We start from the raw sequence: 10,330 nt of genomic DNA, 5'->3' as shown, positions 1-10,330 counted from the left end.
GGGTGCCCATATAACATACAGCAGAGGCTCTGCACATGGTCCAACACCCAAAATTGGGGATGTTTTGACCCCTTTGGGATTGCGTTTCACAGAGTCACAGAATCAATTAGGCTGGGAAAGACCTCCAAGTCCAATTTACAGCAAGTCACCACCTTGTAAACCCAACACTAAGTTCCACATCCAGTCTTTCCTTAAACACTTCCAGTTACTCCAGTAACTCCACCATTCACATGGACAGTCCCTTCCAATGTCCTTTCAGCTGCAGTTCCCAGCTGCACTGGTTTGACTTTTACAGATGTTTTTCTCTTGCAGTCAAGTGTCTGTTCAATTAGCCTTGTGCTCCAATACACCAGGTCATTCAAATACCCAGTTACAAGCAGAAAGAAGAACACCTGTGTAACATTCTTTAAAAATTAAACATTAAGCTGTTTTCCCAAGTATGACTAAACATATACATAATTTACAGTAAATAGAAAACAATCTAAATGTCCAAACTCCCTATCACAAACACAGGATTAAATTCTAGAACCCTTAATCCAGTAATTTTTATGACTATGAGTTTTGACCACAAGCAGTGAAACTTATCCTTCAATGACGATTTTAAAACAATCCCTAAGGGCTCTCTGAAATTCCCCCTTTTCTTTCCTGCTTCCTCACAAGGTTCTTCATGACAGGGGCCAGGCTGACACAAAAGGTAACTAACACTGGGAAGATATCGTCTGTATAATGAACATTTGTATAATTTGGATAGGACCCAAACTTGATTCTCTATTGCAGCTTTTCAAAAGAAAGTCAAAGCAAAGTAAACCGTGCCTTTTTTACAGAGTGAGAAGACGCACCTAGAAGGCTGAAAATAAAACTTGCATAAATCTGCAATGAGTCATTGATTTTTATTTTTTTTTTAATGTGTGTGGTATAACTTAAACACATCATCCAATTTCACTAAACTTAAAAAAATAAGGGTTAAACAAAATACATGCTAAAATACTAACTGATACTCACTTTTTTTAGCATACTTATATATGCCTTCAAGAAAAAGGAATTCTTGCTCCTTTGGCCATTTGATAAAGATTAAAATAATGACAGTGATTTCTTTAAAGTAGGTTCCTGTCATCTGGTTTGCAAAGTTTCTCTATGTTGTGTTACTAGAAATGCATATCTAAAATACAAGAATTAACCATACTATTCTGACTTTTAAGAGTGTTATAAAGAAGTTTCACTCAGGACTGTAAGACTGTGCTATTTATGATACATTCATTAAAAATAACTGTACTTCAGGGAAATAGTATTTGAACACTTATTAGGCTTACACCAAGAAATAATAACAATGTATTATCTCGCAATGGCAAAACTAATTTGTCTCAATTTTAAAAGGAACTCTAGCATAGTAGATTCTTTCATAGTTCTGAAAAATGCACACCCACGGAGTTAAAAACAAAGTGGAAGTTTGAGTGCACAACACTGAGGACACCAAGTTTTAACATACTCCTTCTCTCTAGCAGGGCACTTCCCTCTCCACCTTTTCCTCCAGCATTCCAAGGTACAGAACTGCCACTTGGGCAATTTGAGGTGGTGCTGTGAAAAGACACTGGTGAAACTTAAACCTGGAGGGACAAAAGACTATTTAACATATGTTATTTCTCCCTGCGTTATCAGGCCTTATGACTCATTTCAGGCTTTATCTACAAGGTGCTTGGACTGAAGTATTAGAGCTTTGGTGCTATTAATGATATTCAGGTATTGCTTAACTGGAATTCCCCTGTCAGGTGGTGTAACTACAGCCACTGTGGACATACCTGGATGGGTTTTAATTAGATGCCTTGAGGTCTGCAAGCACAGAGCTCAGTGACCTGCAAAATCCACCCAGGGATCTCAGCAGATGGCCAGGTATCCTGTGGTATTTCAGTATATAAATAAATGAGTTTAAAACTGCTGTAGGAATGCACAGTGTAATAGTACCTTCAGTTCTCCAGCCCCCACTTCATCCCCTCAGCAGTTCTTATTTTTGATGTCACATGAAGGAGTCAGGAGAGCACCACAGGCCTGAAATCCCTTTTCCTCAGAGTGCTGTAACTGCATTGTGCTCTATGGCACAATCCCTGTTTCTTGGGATACTCTGGTATTAGGAAGCCATTGACACTGGACTCTCTCATTTGCCATCTTTTGCAATTTTTATGCTCACCAGGGAATAAGAGTTAAATTGTAATAACAGTTCACTTATTCACTATGAGGAGATGAAAAAGTATCAGGCAAGTATTTAATGTTAACATTCTTTGCTATAATAAGTTCATTAAATCCACATCTGAGGGGGGGGGAAAAAAGCATTACCTGAGACTTGTGATAAAACTGGGTGCCAATAATACAAAGGTCTTGTAAGCTCATGAGAAAGATTTTTGCCCTAATAGGTACATCTTAGTTCTCCTGGTTCCTAGAATGAAAGGCTTCTATATAAAAGAAAGGATATTTTGTTCTTTATGAAAAGAGTAATCATGATACAGAAGATCCTATCCTGTGACCTAGAAACATCTGCCTGGAGAAACCAGGTTTAAAAATCCCAAATTCAAGGCAACGAGTCCAAAAATATAAAATGGATTTGATAATACCACAGTGAAATTGTGCTACAAAATATTATTACTATTTGTTTTAAACTACTACATCATTTTCAGTTTTAGATAGATAGAATTATGCTTAAATAGGGTTGCATTTAATACTTTTATTATACTCAGACTAGCAGAAATGGAATATACATATGTAGCTTACATCATTCCAATTTTCAAGCATTGGTTGTTTTTTGTTTTTTGGTTTTTTTTCTCATATCAGGACACCACCATGCCACTTATTTCTTGAATCCGTTTTTTCTACACAATTTCACACACACACTGTAAGTGCAGGAAATTCAATGTTCCAACTGCCATTTCACCATCTCACACTGACTGAGAATCACTGAGCCTACCAAAAAAAGAGATTAGAATAGGACTGGAGTGTGTCATTCAGTGGCTTTTTTAGAAAGCATGTGTGGTGCTTTGAACCACAATAAAATACTGTAGAAATAAAGGAAGTCATGGCGTCAGGAATAAGGCTGTAAGTAACAAGAAAGGTGACTTTATGTGAATAAAGCCACATTTATATTGTTAGCAGATAAGAGCTTGCACAGTTACCACAGATATGGATAAACAGACATTGTAACTACCAAGAATTTTAATTGCTGCACACAGTCTGAGGGAGTCATAAAGTTATACCCACAGCATAAAGAAGAACTCTGTATTGTACATCTAACTCCAAAGAATTTCCAGAACAATGTGTTTTACACATGGACAAGACAATTTAAAAACATTTCCTATGTACAGGAAGCCTGTACATTTATTGAAATGAAAAACAAAAATTTAGCAGTAGGACTTGATCCAAAACACAAACAAATGAAAAAGTGTGTTGTGATCTTTTTATTTTTGATTAGTAAGAGGAAAATAAACGGAAAAGAAGATAAACTGTAGGAGGTCATTAAAGCAAAAGACTATGGGAAATCCTAGTAGCTTTGACATGGTATTAAGGCAGAAAGGAAAAGACCAACCCCATCTAAGCACCTCCTTAAAGACTGTTCTTAGAGCCTCTAATCTGCCGGCAAGGAAGGAAAGATGAAGGGATAAAGAGCTTTTAGGTCTTGCCTTGTATTAAAGGACATACCAGCAACTAAAAACCAAAATTTTCTTTCTATAAAGAGGTGAAAGCAGAGCAGTTCTGTAGCCTGGGCAGAACTCACATAGCCTCAGGACTTGTGGTGCTTTCAGGCCAAGCCAACACTCCTCGGTGCAAGTACTTGCTGTTAAAGTGACACTGTTTACCATCAAACACCTCTTGCAACTGCTCCTGGGAAAACACTTTGTGTCCTATCACAAATGTACCCCAGCCTTGTGCCCAGCTCTTGGACCTGTTAATGGGTAAAAGACAGAATTCAACTTCTTTTTGACTCAAGTGAACCTGTGTGAACCTCTTTAAACAGGGAAGAGAACATGTAGATTAACCAGGTTTTCAGCTAAACCACCATCATTTGGAAACACTTCTGTAGGAAACCGTGAAACCTTCCCCATTAGAACTTTTAGTTCACCGAGTACAAGGTCTCCTGAAGATAAATTACTAATTGGTGTGAATTGGTCACATGTTAACATCTCAGTTTATACCCAGAAACACCAAAGTGTAATAAATGGGAGACACCAAACAGCAATATATAGAGTGGTACAGACACACTGGGCATCAACTTCTTTTGTACTGACTAAGAAATTCAGATTTATGTTCCTTGGCACAGCTATCAAATACTTTCAAAGATAGAAATCCTTCAGTTCCTACATACATTTTATTTATTATAGTGTTAATGACTTCGGAGTGATCTCAGTTTGCAAATGGCATCATAAAATTTAATGTTCCCCCCACCCAGCTCCCTTGAAGAACCCAATTTACTGGAATTGTCATGATTGATATTAATAAGCAGAACTGATAAATAGCCAAGAGACACCTTCTCAAATTCTAAACCTCACATTATCTGTCATCTCCAATACATAAACACAGATGCAATGCAGGTCCCCAGCAGAGACACCAATATAAATATTATGGAATCTCAAAAGGGTGATCTTGTTCTCCATTCCACATATTCCCGTGTCTCTCTCACATCACCCTTCACACACGGACATCCATGAGTCACCTCAGAGCAGATTTTTCATCAAATGAATGGTTGAGTTTTCTCTGGTGGGATTTTTTTGTTCCCCAAAAAATTGTTTAGTTGACTCAGCAGAGCAGCGTGACACACGGCACAGCCACACGAGTTCTCCACTGCTGGAGGAGGAATGGGAGCACATCTCAAAGCGCCTGGGAGTACAGGATTTGCAATTCTGCTGCCAGCTCACTCTCAGACCACATTAAGCTGATTATGAAGCTGCACTTTGAGCAGCTGCAGAACCTCCTGGCAGGGCAAACAAGCAAGGCCCTTCCAAGGAAAGGAGAAAATACACAGAAGGAACAGATATCTATGGGTATGCTCTGAAAAGGCAGAAGAAAGCACAACCACGAGGAAATGTTTTGAGAGAGAATGATGGCTCGTTCAGCAGTGCAGGAGCTGTTACTGACAGGGGGTTTGGGCTTTTTTCTTCCTTTCTCCCCCAGAAAAACACATGTATGTATTTGAGTTCTCCCATGCCCTCACAGCTCCATCTAGCCAGATTATAAAAGGGAACTGTGCCATCAGAGGATCAGTGATCACACATTCCACTGGATTTTATTGACTTCAAACAGCTGTTTCAAAAGTGGCAATCTACAACTCTCTTTATTAAGGTGGAACAAAGGGGATACTTAACAAGTGATTACGAGATCTCTTTGATCGTCCGCCAAAACCAAGGGCAATATCCATGGCAATAAAAAACTTTATTATAGTGTCTCACTTGTGTACTCATTACTCTTATGCTTTTGTTCCACGTCACACCTTTCCAGTAGATTTCCAGGAAAAAAAAAAATCCAAGTTGCTTGGAAAAGAACTATTCTTAACGCTGACAGAAAGATAAATATACTGAAACATAAACACACACACACCCAGAGATCTCTCAAATCAAGCTTTTTAGCAAGGAATTAAATATGATTGAGTATAAGTTCTAGATTAAATTCTACAATTATTAAAACAGATTCAGACCCAAAAAGCAGTGAAGGCCCGTCTCACCCAAAGCTCGGCACTTTGGAAGGTGCAAATCCATCTGGCATGAATTTATAGATTAAAAAGATATACCTTGATGATCTACTTGATAGCTGGTTCTGAACCTAAGAATCTGTGACACTGTGTTAAAGTGGGGGAAAAAAATAAAATCAAAAAGGCAGGGGGAGGCATTTACATTTACCAAACCATACCTGGAGACAGGTATTTCATTGCAGTTATGGGTTTCCAGGGGTTTCCAGTATCGGAAAATAGATAAAATAGGAAACAGCCTCATCTGCTGGTTTAAGGAGACACTATCAGGTGCATTAATTTTTATTTCCCCGTTCCATGTACATCTCCTGGATCTCATAGCATAAAATCCATAGGAGTGAAATTTGGGGTTGGTTGTTTGTTTTTCAGTCATAAAGCCATTTGCACACTCTCATATGTTTGGGGGATCCCAGGTAATTCAGTGAAAGGAGCAGCTCTGAATCTCCTTTCTGGCTCCTGGTTGTTAATACAGACAAATACATCTAAAGAGATTGCTCAAAAGCTTCCATTATTTAAGCTTCTTGTAATTTTACTGAAGCTTCATAGTGTTCTTAAGTAAGCTATTCCATAGCACTCTTTCAAACAGAAATGTTTGATGGATATTTTTGCTGTTTTCTCATGTTTGTTTAAAAAGTTAATTAAAAACAAAGAAAAACTTCTGAAATAAAATTATAAAAAAATATTATGGTTTATTTTATTAAACTTTTTCATAAAAAGTTTTAGCATTGAAAAAAATAATGGAGAAATTAATGGGAAATGGTATGGGATAACAGGTCACCCTGAGCTTAGGGAGGTATTTTTGTTGGTTTTTTTTAGTCTCAATGCACCAGAAGAGGTTCAAAGTCAATGGAAAATAACAAAATGAAAAACTTAAAATAGCAGCGAGGATTACAGATGGCAGTTGTAAAGATACCGTCAAAAAGTAGAAGAAAGGAAGACAGAAGCAAATAATACAAGAAAAGTGCAGAATAGCAAAGGCCCTAAGCCTGAACTGTTATTTTTAAAGCAAATTGCATTTCAGAGTTTAGTCCTAGAACAAAATTTATCATGATGTGAAAATCATACCATAACTATCCTTTATCAAGGATGCAGCACTAAACCAAAGTTGCATAAAGAGGCTTTAGAGGAGATTAGATTCACAGACTCAGAGGGAAAAAATGCCATTTCTGAATAGCCCATGTTATCTGCCAAAATCTGGCTCACCAGAAATTACTCAAAAAAGGAGCAGCCTAACCAGAACTTACCTGTTCTCTGTACAGCTATACATATGTTACATACTTATAGATACCTTCCTGGTGTCTGTATTACATATATTAATCTTCCTGGACAACTCTGTGCCCCTGAGAGGTGGAAAAAATATTTATTAGAAGATCCTTGTACAAGAATCTCTCTAAGTTCATTCGGAGTAAGGGACAAACATACAGATTTTATTCTGTAAGCTTTTAGCCTTCCCTCAAATGCATTTTCTTCCACTCTGTGAACATTTCCCAAGGGCCCTTCTGAATTTTGAGAAAAGCCTGAGTTTCCCTTTTATTTCCCATCACATCCATCTCATGCCCGACTCCCCCCATGTGCCTACAGGCACCATTTTACCACTCTGGGCTCTTCCCAGAGGGGATATTTTGCAGAATGTTTTGGTGGAATGCCAAATAATCCTGCTTGTGCCTTATCTCTTTACTGAGATAAGAGATCATTGGAACACTGGGACAGAGCAAAGACCTCACTGGAAAAAAAAAACAAAAACAAAACACACATAAAGAGCTTGATCTATCAGGAGTTTCCCTTAACTAGCAGGAGATTTGGGAAGTGAGGCTTTATTTCAGAACCAGAGATGCTGCACTTTATGAGCTGTAATTTCCTTCCTGCTGGAGCATTCTTGCTGTACCATGCTCTATCAGGACAGTTGCAGCTTAGAGGTTTTTTGCTATCCCTGTACATAGATAAGCTTCACAAGATCTTGATGACATTCATAAGACCTCCAAAATAGGCACACCCGTGTACATGTTAGGAATAAAGTGAAATGACAGCAAACTTTCACAAGCATCATGCTGTCTTTTTGAGCCATGGTGCATGACATAAAGTGAATTGTCCTTTACAGCTAACAAAGTTTCAGGCCCACTCCTTCACACTACTGCCAACTTAAAATACCCATTTGATTTCACATATATTTTAGTTTTTAACTCTTGCAGAAACAAACTATCTAACAAATACTTACCTTTAGCAAAAGTAACCACTCCTCTGCCACCTAAAGCAATCATTCCAAACAAAATGGCTGAAGGAAATGTTACTGATAAGTCATTTCAATTAAAACAAATGCACAGGAAGCCTTTTATATGAATGGGGAGGTTATATAATACATGAGAGAAAGAACACTGAACTGCTGCTTTATTTGGTTTTATATGGAGATAGCCACAAAGGCACCAAGTAGACATAAAAATACTGAAAAAAGTCTCTTTTCCAAAAAGTATAAACAAAGATGCAAATAGCAGGACCATAAATAAACTATGAGGGTAGAAAAACAAAATTCCCCAAGACTCTTACTCATTAAAAAGCTTAGCCTTTTCTTTTTATAAAGAGGGCAGCTACCTTTAGATTTTGCATACAAGGTTTTCAGTTCCTCTGTTCTTCTGCAGCACAGTGAAATGTTTGTCAGACCACAGGACGACAGCCTGTAAATGGTAACCTGCCTTTCACAGTGTCTCTTGGGTGACAGGTGTCCCATTCCTCTGAAACAGGGAAAACTCTCAACAGCTCCTGAAAAAACATTGGTGGAAAGGTGAGAGCCATCACTGATGTGGCACACGTAGGAAAGAAGGGCATTGGAAAAAAATAGAGAACAGTCTGGCTGCACCCACATGAATTCCATTGTAAAAATAGTGCTTACAAATTCAGGGGGAAAAGAAGGAAGGATAAACAACACTCAGTGATTTTCAAACAAAAAGAAAAAAATGCCAGCTAAAGACATCAGTGCATACTTGGGGGAGAAAAGGGTTAAAAATTGTAAATTAGGCATGAAGCAGGAGCCAACAGTATAAATGAAGAATACTTACTGGAGTCACAGTTTAACAATATGTTTTAGGGCTGCTATTCCATTGGCAGTTTCTAACAAGAATAAAACTAGCTGTAAATAGGCATAAAGCTGAGATGCTGAAAATGGAACTCCAGCTTTAATTTGTTTAATTATGTGCCTGAAGCAGTGGAAATAATTCATTGCAGGAACATGTTAAATATTTAGTTTACAAGCAGTTACCCACACCGGGAGATAGGTTACAGAAAGAACAATAAGCCAGCACTGTCAGCCCCAAAAATTCCAATCTTCAGAAATATTGAAGTAACTACCAATGGGAAAGATTGCAAGTATTTTAAAACTGAAGTTATATGAAAAAAAAAAATATAAGTAGCATTTAAGATCCTGTCTGATATGCTGAATAAGTTACAGGTAATTTTTCCAAAAGCATAATTGTTTGCCCCCTACAAAGCTGATACCAGATCTCAGTATTCCCAACCACAGTTCCCTGTAAAGTGATAGTGAGACAGATAATTCTCTTAGCAAAAGGAGCTTCCAGGCCATTTTAAATACTGCTTCCAGTTAGAACAGACTACAAAAGGTTCATTGCAATATTGTGTTACACTGGCCAGTCTGGTACAAAACCAGGAGCTGTAATAAGGCTGGAAAGAAATGCCTCATGGAAGCACTGGATTCACCTTCCCTTTTTATTCAGTGCTGGTTACTGTCCCAATTCATTGTCAAGAATTATTGGTGTCTGCCAATAAACAAATATTAACTTAATTTCATGTTGATGCAAACATTTAACAAATTTAATGAGAAAAGACTATGTGAAAGACAGATTCTGAAAGGGAAGCAGGGAAGGGGAAAGGACAACAAACACAGGTATGTGCCTTTATGCTGATTTCTAGTCACAGATTGAGACATTCCCCTCTGGATCACAGTTAAAATGAAGCCCTTTGGGGATGTTCAATGCCCAGTGTTTTTGAACACATTTAGAAAAAGAATCAATATTAAAGGTTTGTGGAAAGAAAAGGAAATATTTTGGAACTGACACACACACAGCTTCCCTGAATACACCATCAAGCCATATGGTTCACACATACGGTTGTGACACAACACAGACAAATTATTTTCCTTTCTGCTGAGGTGACTCACAGAAGAGCTCAGGTTTCAGCTACAATTAAATCTTCATTTGATCCTTCAGCAACTGGAAGCAGCTCCATGAATCTAACACAGGGCTCAATTAAACAGTGCAAGTGCCTCAAGTGTTCAGCCAGCCTGAACCAAAAGGCTTTTAATGCTAAGCAGGAAGGAATTCCACTGACTCCTACAGAAGCAACAACTTAAAAAGCATAACATTGAGTCGTTGCAAAAGGCCTGTCTGAGATATTAACTAAACATGAGTGAAAAGACTAATGACAAAATCAAGTGGTGCATAAATTAATGTTGTTCAGCAAGACCTCCATCCATCAAAATACCTAATTCCACATCAAAGGTTCAGCACTTCCACTAAATTCAAGTACATATTTAATTACTCTTAATTGATGACTTAGCATGCACATGTCAACCACTTCAAAAATTAGCTCACAAGCCACAAT

This window comes from Cinclus cinclus, chromosome 12, assembly GCF_963662255.1.
Source record: "Cinclus cinclus chromosome 12, bCinCin1.1, whole genome shotgun sequence".
NCBI lineage: Eukaryota > Metazoa > Chordata > Aves > Passeriformes > Cinclidae > Cinclus > Cinclus cinclus.
The sequence above is the reverse complement of the archived record's forward strand: the minus strand, read 5'-3'. Positions refer to the sequence as shown.